At 47.3% G+C, this 14,100-nt stretch overlaps 1 protein-coding gene across 4 annotated transcripts in view; it reads right to left on the bottom strand.

Annotated features, from left to right (window-relative positions):
• Positions 1-13,633, bottom strand: part of LOC110535134 (sodium-dependent phosphate transporter 2) — a 130,014-nt gene extending 116,381 nt beyond the window's left edge. For 3 of the 4 annotated variants that reach the window (XM_036936487.2, XM_036936491.2, XM_036936492.2), the window contains exon 1: positions 13,410-13,633. The gene's annotated coding sequence lies outside the window, so the exon portion shown is untranslated. Of the gene's footprint in view, positions 1-13,276 lie in introns of all 4 variants that reach the window. The other variant, XM_036936490.2, reaches the window with a different exon arrangement.
• Between the last annotated feature and the right edge of the window lie 467 nt (positions 13,634-14,100).

Genomic DNA, 14,100 nt, shown 5'->3' with positions numbered 1-14,100 from the left:
AGAGAGAGAGAGAGAGAGAGAGAGAGAGAGAGAGAGAGAGAGAGAGAGAGAGAGAGAGAGAGAGAGAGAGAGAGAGAGAGAGAGAGAGAGAGAGAGAGAGAGAGAGAGAGAGAGAGAGAGAGAGAGAGAGAGACAGAGAGAGAGAGAGATACACAGAGAGAGAGAGAGAGAGAGACAGAGACAGAGAGAAATGACTCAAGTAGCGGAGTAAACTATAAATTAGATTTAACAAACCAAACATTCAAATACCGTTTATAGAAGGTAAAGTAAAAACCCAAACCGGTCCCTGCATCAATACTGGTATATCATAAAATACGGTATACCGCCCAGCCCAAGGTGTAGGGCGTAGGGGCTAGGGAGTAGGGCCTATGTCAGGTGTTGTTTCTGGAAGGGGACATGTGGTCACTGTGAGCCAATGACATGGCTGGAATGTGTGAAATTCTATAAAGATGTCACCACCTGTTAAGAGAGGAACCCCCAGAGGAAAGACTACTCTCGCCCGCCATTATATCACTGACCTCTCACCGTGTGTGTGACCTCTACCCTACAGTCAAATGCCATAGTATCCGACCCGTTGCCTGACTTCTTCAGCCTATCAGACCCGTTGCCTGACTACTTCAGCCTATCAGATTCGTTGCCTGACTACTTCAGCCTATCAGATTCGTTGCCTGACTACTTCAGCCTATCAGACCCGTTGCCTGACTACTTCAGCCTATCAGACCCGTTGCCTGACTACTTCAGCCTATCAGATTCGTTGCCTGACTACTTCAGCCTATCAGATTCGTTGCCTGACTACTTCAGCCTATCAGATTCGTTGCCTGACTTCTTCAGCCTATCAGATTCGTTGCCTGACTTCTTCAGCCTATCAGATTCGTTGCCTGACTACTTCAGCCTATCAGATTCGTTGCCTGACTACTTCAGCCTATCAGATTCGTTGCCTGACTACTTCAGCCTATCAGATTCGTTGCCTGACTTCTTCAGCCTATCAGATTCGTTGCCTGACTACTTCAGCCTATCAGATTCGTTGCCTGACTACTTCAGCCTATCAGATTCGTTGCCTGACTACTTCAGCCTATCAGACCCGTTGCCTGACTACTTCAGCCTATCAGATTCGTTGCCTGACTTCTTCAGCCTATCAGATTCGTTGCCTGACTACTTCAGCCTATCAGACCCGTTGCCTGACTACTTCAGCCTATCAGACCCGTTGCCTGACTACTTCAGCCTATCAGACCCGTTGCCTGACTACTTCAGCCTATCAGATTCGTTGCCTGACTACTTCAGCCTATCAGACCAGCGCCACTGGATGTGTCATTTTCGCCAGTCCAATTTCAGCCAATCCAAGAGACCATTTTCTAACTGTCGTGCTGACCCGAAACGTAATGAGCTGGCTCAGACATTTTCTTTTCATTATTGCCCTCTTCAGCACAGACCCAGTAACTATGGTGGATGTGTAACCAGTCCAGCTCGGTACAGCTTGGCTCGGTGCAGTATGGGGCGTCCCAAACGCATCCGACCTGGTGGACTCAAGTAATTGGGGCGGCAGCGTAGCCTAGAGGTTAGAGCGTTGGACTAGTAACCGAAAGGTTGCCAGATCAAACCCCCTTTCAGTGGCGGCAGTAATGGATTGGGGATCTACCCCCCTGTTCCTTTTCATCTACCCCCCCCCCCCCCTGCCAGCCCTATAGATTATAGCAGATGCATGTTACCAGCCCTATAGATTATAACAGATGCACGTTACCAGCCCCATAGATTATAACAGATGCACGTTACCAGCCCCATAGATAACACGTTACCAGCCCTATAGATTACACCATAACAGATGCATGTTACCAGCCCTATAGATTATAACAGATGCATGTCACCAGCCCTATAGATTATAACAGATGCGCGTTACCAGCCCTATAGATTATAACACGTTACCAGCCCTATAGATTATAACAGATGCACGTTACCAGCCCCATAGATAACACGTTACCAGCCCTATAGATTATAACACGTTACCAGCCCTACAGATTATAACATGTTACCAGCCCTATAGATTATAACATGTTACCAGCCCTATAGATTATAACACGTTACCAGCCCTATAGATTATAACACGTTACCAGCCCTATAGATTATAACACGTTACCAGCCCTACAGATTATAACATGTTACCAGCCCTATAGATTATAACATGTTACCAGCCCTATAGATTATAACATGTTACCAGCTCTATAGATTATAACAGATGCATGTTACCAGCCCTATAGATGATAACACGTTACCAGCCCTATAGATTATAACACGTTACCAGCCCTATAGATTATAACACGTTACCAGCCCTATAGATTATAACACGTTACCAGCCCTATAGATTATAACACGTTACCAGCCCTATAGATTATAACACGTCACCAGCACTATAGATTATAACATGTTACCAGCCCTATAGATTATAACAGATGCATGTCACCAGCCCTATAGATTATAACAGATGCATGTTACCAGCCCTATAGATTATAACACGTTACCAGCACTATAGATTATAACACGTCACCAGCCCTATAGATTATAACACGTTACCAGCCCTATAGATAACACGTTACCAGCCCAATATATTATAACTTGTCACCAGCACTATAGATTATAACACGTCACTAGCACTATAGATTATAACAGATGCATGTTACCAGCCCTATAGATTATAACAGATGCATGTTACCAGCCCTATAGATTATAACATATTACCAGCCCTATAGATAACACGTTACCAGCCCTATAGATAACACGTTACCAGCCCTATAGATAACACGTTACCAGCCCTATAGATTTTAACAGATGCATGTTACCAGCCCTATAGATTATAACATGTTACCAGCCCTAAAGATTACACCATAACAGATGCATGTTACCAGCCCTATAGATTATAACACGTTACCAGCCCTATAGATTATAACACGTCACCAGCCCTATAGATTATAACACGTCACCAGCCCTATAGATTATAACACGTCACCAGCCCTATAGATTATAACACGTCACCAGCCCTATAGATTATAACACGTCACCAGCCCTATAGATTATAACACGTCACCAGCCCTATAGATTATAACACGTCACCAGCCCTATAGATTATAACACGTCACCAGCCCTATAGATTATAACACGTCACCAGCCCTATAGATTATAACACGTCACCAGCCCTATAGATTATAACACGTCACCAGCCCTATAGATTATAACACGTCACCAGCCCTATAGATTATAACACGTCACCAGCCCTATAGATTATAACACGTCACCAGCCCTATAGATTATAACACGTCACCAGCCCTATAGATTATAACACGTCACCAGCCCTATAGATTATAACACGTCACCAGCCCTATAGATTATAACACGTCACCAGCCCTATAGATTATAACACGTCACCAGCCCTATAGATTATAACACGTCACCAGCCCTATAGATTATAACACGTCACCAGCCCTATAGATTATAACACGTCACCAGCCCTATAGATTATAACACGTCACCAGCCCTATAGATTATAACACGTCACCAGCCCTATAGATTATAACACGTCACCAGCCCTATAGATTATAACACGTCACCAGCCCTATAGATTATAACACGTCACCAGCCCTATAGATTATAACACGTCACCAGCCCTATAGATTATAACACGTCACCAGCCCTATAGATTATAACACGTCACCAGCCCTATAGATTATAACACGTCACCAGCCCTATAGATTATAACACGTCACCAGCCCTATAGATTATAACACGTCACCAGCCCTATAGATTATAACACGTTACCAGCCCTATAGATTATAACACGTTACCAGCCCTATAGATTATAACACGTTACCAGCCCTATAGATTATAACACGTTACCAGCCCTATAGATTATAACACGTTACCAGCCCTATAGATTATAACACGTTACCAGCCCTATAGGTTATAACACGTTACCAGCCCTATAGATTATAACACGTTACCAGCCCTATAGATTATAACACGTTACCAGCCCTATAGATTATAACACGTTACCAGCCCTATAGATTATAACACGTTACCAGCTCTATAGATTATAACACGTTACCAGCCCTATAGGTTATAACACGTTACCAGCCCTATAGGTTATAACACGTTACCAGCCCTATAGATTATAACACGTTACCAGCCCTATAGATTATAACACGTTACCAGCCCTATAGATTATAACACGTTACCAGCCCTATAGATTATAACACGTTACCAGCTCTATAGATTATAACACGTTACCAGCCCTATAGATTATAACACGTTACCAGCCCTATAGATTATAACACGTTACCAGCCCTATAGATTATAACACGTCACCAGCGGAGCACGAAGCAAAACAACAGACATGCCCCGCCCAGAGGTGGAACATATCTGTGGTTTGCTCCATAGCTACAGGGTGAGGGGTGAGAAGGAGAGGGGTGAGACAGAGAGGGGGGGAGACGGAGAGGGGGGAGACGGAGAGGGGAGAGACGGGTCTAGAAATAGCCGTGTCACATGAGGGCGACCAGAGACCAAAAAGCCATCCAGCCTGCATGTCCTCCTTACATGGAACCTGCTGCTTTACACACACACACACACACACACACACACACACTTCATGTTCTTCACACGCCCTTAAAAGGGATATTTCAGGATTTTGGCCCTTTATAAATGAGTCGGATGGAACTCGTGGATACCATTTGTATGTCTCTGTGTGCAGTTTGAAGCTAGTTCCTCACTAGAGTTAGCGCAATTGCTAACTAGCGTTAGCGCAATGACTATAAAGTCTATGGTAACTGCTAGCATCCTAGTAGATAGCGCCATGACTGGACGACCACCTTCCTACTGGATGCGGAGACTTTTTTTTTTGTTCATCTGACTGCCAAAATCCTGAAGTATCCCTTTAAATCCTCTGTAGCCTCTCTGAACCTGTAGAGAAACACACCTGTCTAAACAGCCCGACCTCTCCCAGCTTTTGGGAACACTTGCGAAACAGACAAAAACAGACCACACCAGGGTTTGACAAAACAATGAGACAAGTGAAGAATTCTCCCATTAGTTAATATTCTCCAAATGGAAAGACGCCACCTAGACTGGAGACGACGTCCTCACTAGTTTTAACATGTTATGACTCCAACCTAGTGACAAACTGACACGTTTTCATTTTTGTAAAAAAACAAACAAAAAACTTGATATCAAAAGGACTGCCTTTTTGATTTGCCGACCAGCACGTGCGCAGTTCGGCGCGAGCCGGGCGGTAGAGCCGACGACGTGTTTCTACGCATGAGTTTAGCTAGCCTACGTTGCCATGACATCAACAAGTGTGATCGGGGATTTCAATTGGCGGAAACAGTTTTAGCCCCATCTTCATACTGTACAGTGAAGGGTTCTCACACCTATCCTCCCATTCTGACCACTTCCTGGTTCACAAGGGCTAGCCTGAGCTACAAGCTATACTGGTTGTCTAGCCTGAGCTACAAGCTATACTGGTTGGCTAGCCTGAGCTACAAGCTATACTGGTTGTCTAGCCTGAGTTACAAGCTATACTGGTTGTCTAGCCTGAGCTACAAGCTATACTGGTTGGCTAGCCTGAGCTACAAGCTATACTGGTTGGCTAGCCTGAGCTACAAGCTATACTGGTTGTCTAGCCTGAGCTACAAGCTATACTGGTTGTCTAGCCTGAGCTACAAGCTATACTGGTTGTCTAGCCTGAGCTACAAGCTATACTGGTTGTCTAGCCTGAGCTACAAGCTATACTGGTTGGCTAGCCTGAGCTACAAGCTATACTGGTTGGCTAGCCCTGAGCTACAAGCTATACTGGTTGGCTAGCCTGAGCTACAAGATATACTGGTTGGCTGCATGGCACCTTGCCCTTTGACAGGCCACATTGCTGACAACTGTTCAATCCTCTCAGATCTCTAGATCCTCTCAGATCTCTAGATCCTCTCAGATCTCTAGATCCTCTCAGATCTCTAGATCCTCTCAGATCTCTAGATCCTCTCAGATCTCTAGATCCTCTCAGATCTCTAGACTCTAGGGCAGGGCTCTCCAACCATGTTCCTGGAGAGCTATCGGTAGGTTCTCACTCCAACCCTAATCTAGCATATCTGATTCTAATAATTAGCTAGTTGAAAATATGAATTTGGTTAGTTATACAACTGGGGTTGAAGTGAAAATCTACAAGAGGGTCTCTCTCCAGGAACAGGGTTGGGGTGAGAACCTATGGGAGAGCATCTCTCCAGGAACAGGGTTGGAGTGAGAACCTACGGGAGGGCATCTCTCCAGGAACAGGGTTGGAGTGAGAACCTACGGGAGGGCATCTCTCCAGGAACGGGGTTGGAGTGAGAACCTACGGGAGGGCATCTCTCCAGGAACAGGGTTGGAGTGAGAACCTACGGGAGGGCATCTCTCCAGGAACAGGGTTGGAGTGAGAACCTACGGGAGGGCATCTCTCCAGGAACGGGGTTGGAGTGAGAACCTACGGGAGGGCATCTCTCCAGGAACAGGGTTGGAGTGAGAACCTACGGGAGGGCATCTCTCCAGGAACGGGGTTGGAGTGAGAACCTACAGGACGATAGCTCTCCAGGAACATGGTTGGAAAGCTTTGCTCTAAAGGGTTTGGGCTTGTTTCTGGAACAGGTACGTACCAACCTCCTTCTTGCCCCAGCAATCTTCTCTCTCTGCTCCTAAATGACTACGACTAAAAGCAGCAACATAATAACTCAATACCAAACGAACAATTCCGTCAGACTGTGTGACTCGGTGTAAAAACCCATCCAGTGGGATGGAGAATGAGGCCGAGGGGGGTCCAGAGGGGGATCAGTCCAAAGCTACAACCACAGTAGCTCATAGTTTGTTGGTAAGCTAAGCCCCATAGTCATTAGCATAGTTTACAGCAGGGCACGAGAACAGACAGACACTGTGTGTCACAATGCTTCAATACACAATCTACCAGGAAAGAACACAGGATCAGGGCTAATGACAACCTGGCCACGGGGTAACTGGGCCGAGACTAGAACAAGCTGAAGAACCTGAGCCAAAACTAGAGCAGAGTGAAGGCAAAAGCAGCTCCAGAAAGTCCAGGCCAAAACCAGAACAGAACACTGGTATATTCCTAGCTACGGGTACCTAACTGGGTCAAACACAGACATTTGCTGAAACGAGCTCTATTTTTTTTTTCGTGACCTCTGGTACATTCTAATGCCTTGATTCCACCAGTAAAATACACAGTTAGTTTAATGAATTAATATGTTACCTCGAGGATTGGTAAAAAAACATTTTTTTGCTGTTGAATGACCGAAAATGTATTAATCCGGTGTGTTGTAAGTCATTTTGGATATTGTCTAGGCCAGGGGTTCCCAACCTTTTTTTGCTTACTGTACCACCAACTAAATGTTGCTCTGACCGGAGAACCCACTCATGTACATTTTACCAGTATGCCTATTGTCTCATGAGTCTTCTAAAGTACCCCCTGTGGAGAGGCCAAGTACCCTCAGGGGTCCTAGTACCCCCTGTGGAGAGATCAAGTACCCTCAGGGGTCCTAGTACCCCCTGTGGAGAGGCCAAGTACCCTCAGGGGTCCTAGTACCCCCTGTGGAGAGGCCAAGTACCCTCAGGGGTCCTAGTACCCCCTGTGGAGAGACCAAGTACCCTCAGGGGTCCTAGTACCCCCTGTGGAGAGACCAAGTACCCTCAGGGGTCCTAGTACCCCCTGTGGAGAGATCAAGTACCCTCAGGGGTCCTAGTACCCCCTGTGGAGAGGCCAAGTACCCTCAGGGGTCCTAGTACCCCCTGTGGAGAGGCCAAGTACTCTCAGGGGTCCTAGTACCCCCTGTGGAGAGACCAAGTACCCTCAGGGGTCCTAGTACCCCCTGTGGAGAGACCAAGTACCCCCAGGGGCCCTAGTACGCCCTGTGGAGAGACCAAGTACCCCCAGGGGCCCTAGTACCCCCTGTGGAGAGACCAAGTACCCCCAGGGGCCCTAGTACCCCTGGTAGGGAACCACTGGTCGAGGCCCATATGACAAGGAATATTTTCCATGTAAAATAACCTTTACTGCAAGATATCAATTGCCATGATGTTTGTTCTTCAAATTTGATTGGCTCAGCTGCGGTGGACACTTTGGGTAAAAAAAAAGAAGAAGCAATGTGTCGTTTTGTAACTCGGGTGAATTCTCTAACAGTTTGGCCTGTCAATCAATCACTAGTGGGTGGGACTGTCAGGGAAGGGGGCAGGATGTTTGATATTCGGTAGGGTTTAAACGTAACCTTTATTTAACTAGGCAAGTCAGTTAAGAACAAATTCTTATTTACAATGATGGCCTAGGAACAGTGGGTTAACTGCCTTGTTTCAGGGGAACGACTGCTTTTATTTTACCTTGTCAGCTCGGGAATTCGATCTAGCAACCTATCGGTTGCTGGCTCAACGCTCTAACCGCCAGGCTACCTGCCCCCCCCCTCTAACCGCCAGGCTACCTGCCCTCCCCCCTCTAACCGCCAGGCTACCTGCCCTCCCCCCTCTAACCGCCAGGCTACCTGCCCTCCCCCCTCTAACCGCCAGGCTACCTGCCCTCCCCCCTCTAACCGCCAGGCTACCTGCCTCCCCCCTCTAACCGCCAGGCTACCTGCCTCCCCCATTTAACCGCCAGGCTACCTGCCTCCCCCCATTTAACCGCTAGGCTACCTGCCTCCCCCCCTCTAACCGCTAGGCTACCTGCCTCCCCCCCTCTAACCGCTAGGCTACCTGCCTCCCCCCCTTTAACCGCTAGGCTACCTGCCTCCCCCCCTTTAACCGCTAGGCTACCTGCCTCCCCCCCTTTAACCGCTAGGCTACCTGCCTCCCCCCTCTAACCGCCAGGCTACCTGCCTCCCCCCCTCTAACCGCCAGGCTACCTGCCTCCCCCCCTCTAACCGCCAGGCTACCTGCCTCCCCCCCTCTAACCGCCAGGCTACCTGCCTCCCCCCATTTAACCCCTAGGCTACCTGCCTCCCCCCCTCTAACCGCCAGGCTACCTGCCTCCCCCCATTTAACCCCTAGGCTACCTGCCTCCCCCCCTCTAACCGCCAGGCTACCTGCCTCCCCCCCTCTAACCGCCAGGCTACCTTCCTCCCCCCCCTCTAACCGCCAGGCTACCTGCCTCCCCCCCCTCTAACCGCCAGGCTACCTGCCCCCCCCCCTCTAACCGCCAGGCTACCTGCCTCCCCCCCCTCTAACCGCTAGGCTACCTGCCTCCCCCCCTCTAACCGCTAGGCTACCTGCCTCCCCCCCTCTAACCGCTAGGCTACCTGCCTCCCCCCCTTTAACCGCTAGGCTACCTGCCTCCCCCCCTTTAACCGCTAGGCTACCTGCCTCCCCCCCTTTAACCGCTAGGCTACCTGCCTCCCCCCTCTAACCGCCAGGCTACCTGCCTCCCCCCCTCTAACCGCCAGGCTACCTGCCTCCCCCCCTCTAACCGCCAGGCTACCTGCCTCCCCCCCTCTAACCGCCAGGCTACCTGCCTCCCCCCCTCTAACCGCCAGGCTACCTGCCTCCCCCCCTCTAACCGCCAGGCTACCTGCCTCCCCCCCTCTAACCGCCAGGCTACCTGCCTCCCCCCATTTAACCCCTAGGCTACCTGCCTCCCCCCCTCTAACCGCCAGGCTACCTGCCTCCCCCCATTTAACCCCTAGGCTACCTGCCTCCCCCCCTCTAACCGCCAGGCTACCTGCCTCCCCCCCTCTAACCGCCAGGCTACCTTCCTCCCCCCCCTCTAACCGCCAGGCTACCTGCCTCCCCCCCCTCTAACCGCCAGGCTACCTGCCCCCCCCCCCTCTAACCGCCAGGCTACCTGCCTCCCCCCCCTCTAACCGCTAGGCTACCTGCCTCCCCCCCTCTAACCGCTAGGCTACCTGCCTCCCCCCCTCTAACCGCTAGGCTACCTGCCTCCCCCCCTCTAACCGCTAGGCTACCTGCCTCCCCCCCTCTAACCGCTAGGCTACCTGCCTCCCCCCCTCTAACCGCTAGGCTACCTGCCTCCCCCCCTCTAACCGCTAGGCTACCTGCCTCCCCCCCTCTAACCGCTAGGCTACCTGCCTCCCCCCCTCTAACCGCTAGGCTACCTGCCTCCCCCCCTCTAACCGCTAGGCTACCTGCCTCCCCCCCTCTAACCGCTAGGCTACCTGCCTCCCCCCCTCTAACCGCTAGGCTACCTGCCTCCCCCCCTCTAACCGCTAGGCTACCTGCCTCCCCCCCTCTAACCGCTAGGCTACCTGCCTCCCCCCCTCTAACCGCTAGGCTACCTGCCTCCCCCCCTCTAACCGCTAGGCTACCTGCCGCCACAAGAATGACTGAAGAATGAGGCAGGTGTTAAATATGGGCTTTAATAAACAGAAAGCAGCAGTTGATTACTCCATTGTCGACACTTTAAATCACATCAGTAAGCCTATATAAACATCTTTAATACCATATTGTTATTATGACATTAGTTTTTATATTTTACACCAGAATGGAGGCTCTCTTCACTAACTATCATTTCCTGTAGTGAGGATTTAACATCTTCATCCAATGTTGTCGTAATTTATTTGCAAACTAAATGATTCTTTTTGAAATAAAAAATAAAATAACAAAATCGCCAAAAAGCAGTAGGAGCCAAATGAACGGCTCTTTGACAGATGCGATGACATTCCGTTCACCTAAAAGATCTGTTCAAAATGAGCCGTTCGTAGGCGAACAACCCAACAAAACGTTTAAGGTCTCCTGAGCCTGTGTTTTACCACAGATCTTATTTCGACCGACGAGCCATGGCTGAGTTAGTGCCTACAACAACAAAAAAAAGACACCAATACTATTGATCTCTATGAGCAGCAGAAAGACAACGAGTTAGGGGGCCAGTACATCGCAATAAACTCTTTTGAACTATTAACAGAAAATATTTACAAAATAATACAGTAGAAGAGTAGGTCAGAGAGATCGGGGCGCACAACCTCGTTTCGACTTGCAAGCGCCATGCACTAACCAACCGAGCTACAGAGGACCACATTAACGCTAAAGAAAAGTAACCATTGTCTACAGGGAAAATACGAGCAGGATATACTTTTGCAGCAAACACAACGTTACAGTTGCAACGTAATTTCAGACAAGGAAAATGGCTCAACATAATAATAAAAAAATTAAACAAAAATGTATAAATACACTAGATGACTGATAAGGAGGCGCTGTGTTGAAGCCACCGCACCTCCATCTTGGTATTCCCCCACCGTTCAAAAAAAAAAAAAAAAAAAAAATGGTGGAATCTATAGAAATTAATTTATTAACGCCTGCATTCATTTCAGCCACATTTATTATAGACTTTAATGCATACTTTTAAATTATATTAGCTAAACAAAATATATAAAGCATGTAAAAACTTCTTCCTTAAAATATCACTACAACAATAGAAATGCATGTAATTTTGTCTTTGAAACATTGAATTGAAATACTGTATATAATAATAATAATAATGATAATGTGCCAATATGGCCGACCAATGGCTTCAAAGCCTCTCGAGCCTCTAAATACGGAGACACACAATTAAAAAAAGACAAGACGGAACTTAATTTAGCCAACGAAAATGTCTCAGCAGAATGAAACAAAAACACGTTTAGCATATTTAAAGAACTGGTTAAGAATAATTAAATTGACATGCAATAACAATAATAAATAATAATAATAAATAATTAATAATAATAAATTATTATAAACTAAAGTTCCAAAATTGCATCCTACTTGAATAGCGAGTTGCAGTAGCCTGCACACAGCCTTGCCAACGGTCTTCTCATTTCTGTCCACTACAATATAAAAACGAAGGGAATTCCCCTTGTAAAAAAAAAAAAAAAAAAAAAAACTACATATAGGACCATATTCTCTAACTTTTGTTTTAACTTCAGTGGAAAAGGCCTTCGTCTTCGCAATCAATGGTAGCCTAGGCCAAGGCTCCCCCTCTCAGCAGATAGGCAGCCCCGGACAATTTATCTAGCAACTTTTAATTTAAAAAAATCAGCCAAAAACAAGCATTTATTGGCCAACGGAAACCCTGGTGTGTGTGTGTGTGTGTGTGTGTGTGTGTGTGTGTGTGTCTAAGAGAGAGTATGGTAGTAAACAGAGAAGTTAATCTACTATCTCATCATAATGCCGGTCATACCTTCATTCATTAGGACTCCGCATAGAGGAAAACCAGCTGAGCTCTGCATTGCCCTGCGCTAAGGACCCCCAGTGGCCCTGCAGAGATTGAGATCCAGTGACGAGGTCTGTACCTCGCAGCTGGGCATCCAATGATGGCACAGGCAGAGAGACAGGCCAGCTGGTGGCAGTGATTTGAAGCATACACATGCGTCAACCACATTCGGAGATAGGCTATCGCAGCGATTCCCAAAACTCGGTCCTCGGGACCCCGAGGTGTGAACGTTTAGGTTGTCCTAGCACTACACAGCTGATTCAAATCTATATAAAAATGGTATTGGTCACATACGCGCGTTTAGCAGATGTTAATGTGGGGGTAGCGAAATGCTTGCGTTTCTACCTCCTTGTAAGATATCTAACACGTAGTATCTAACAATTTCACAACATATACACACATCTAAGTAAAGGAATGGAATTAAGAATATAGAAATATATGGACGAGCAATGTCAGCTAATCAACTATCAAGCTTTGATCATGTGAATCAGCTGTGTAGAGAACTAAAAGGTGCATTTGGTTTTGGGGTCCTGGGGACCGAGTTTGGGAAACGCTGGGTTATCGCCACTCCGGGGAGTCCAGTGCGCAGGTCCGGTCGACCGTCGAAAGAGCATCGCCACATAAACGGTGAAAGCTCATCACAGATCACCTCCACTCGGGAAATCATGGCTACTCGCACCACCGAGTTACGTACCCGACCAGTCAATGACTAGGCAACTTAAAATGTCCCCGGTCGCCATTTGTGTAATGTTTAGTTTACGCTAGTTTAGAAAATGGTACATTAGTAGCCCATATCCATCCGGCTGAGAAAAAGAGAGCCGCGGGAATGAGACTAGTAGACTATGACAACCGAACACGTGTTATAGCCATTTACCGACTAGACTTAATTATCATTAGGACTAGTGGCTCTATTACAGCCAACATAACTCACCCTGGTCGCAACAATGTCGTTCCTACCAATGTATCAATGGTTTCGTTCCGTGTATTCCGGAGTAGCCCAGTTGAGGCTATATGGGCAACATTGTGCCCAATAATGGTATGATTATTGTTGTTGTTACGAATGTTGACACTTACCAGGCCTGTTGTGGAAGGCATCGCCCTGTAGGCTCGACCACCATGTGGATGGATATGATTCAGAGAATTTACCCTTAGCAGAAAACCAACACGATAAAATCGGACACACACAGAGCAACATAAATACACTTACACGAGCGAAATACGACACCCGTTCTTTTCCCCCGACCGCTGAAACGTTCTCCGTTTCCCAGAACCAAACGTCTAGCTGTCGTCTGATGGCTTTTTGAAGCTCCGTCGAAAAATGTCCAGATTCCGACACACTCTCCCTCTCAGTTCAGTATGTCCCCCTGCTCTACACGTGTGTCATGAACAACATTAGCGTGACCAGAGTAGTGGAATCGGCGGGTTGCCATCAAAATAAAAGTCCCCCGTTGAAACTGATGAAAATAGTGGAACCATGCCACAATTGGACTCGATAAGCAAGGTTGTAATGTTGTTAAATAAATTCAACATAGGACAATGATTAGTTAATTTTACAAAAACAATATTTTGAAATCGCACATTTCAATATTGCATTTGGGGCATACCATTTAATGGACCCAAGATCTATACGTAAGGCAATATACATTGCAACATAAGCAGGCTATGCCACCATTGCAATCCTGAAGTCTGTACACAGTACGATTTCAACAGATTTTTACTTTTATGTGTCAAATTATTGTCTTTTATTGAATTTATATAACAATACTCCAACCTCGTTTAGCATTATATATGGTTCTAAGATTAACTTAGCCTTAATTAAGATGCTTTTGGGAAACCGGGTCCAGCTCTCAGGGGCGGACTGGGACCAGAAATGGGCCCTGGTATTTCTAACAGGACCG

This window comes from Oncorhynchus mykiss, chromosome 11 (genome assembly GCF_057628025.1).
Source record: "Oncorhynchus mykiss isolate SJ-2025 chromosome 11, ASM5762802v1, whole genome shotgun sequence".
In the NCBI taxonomy this organism is placed as follows: Eukaryota; Metazoa; Chordata; class Actinopteri; order Salmoniformes; family Salmonidae; genus Oncorhynchus; species Oncorhynchus mykiss.
Note: the sequence above shows the minus strand (reverse complement) of the source record. Positions and strands in the feature narration are given on the sequence as shown.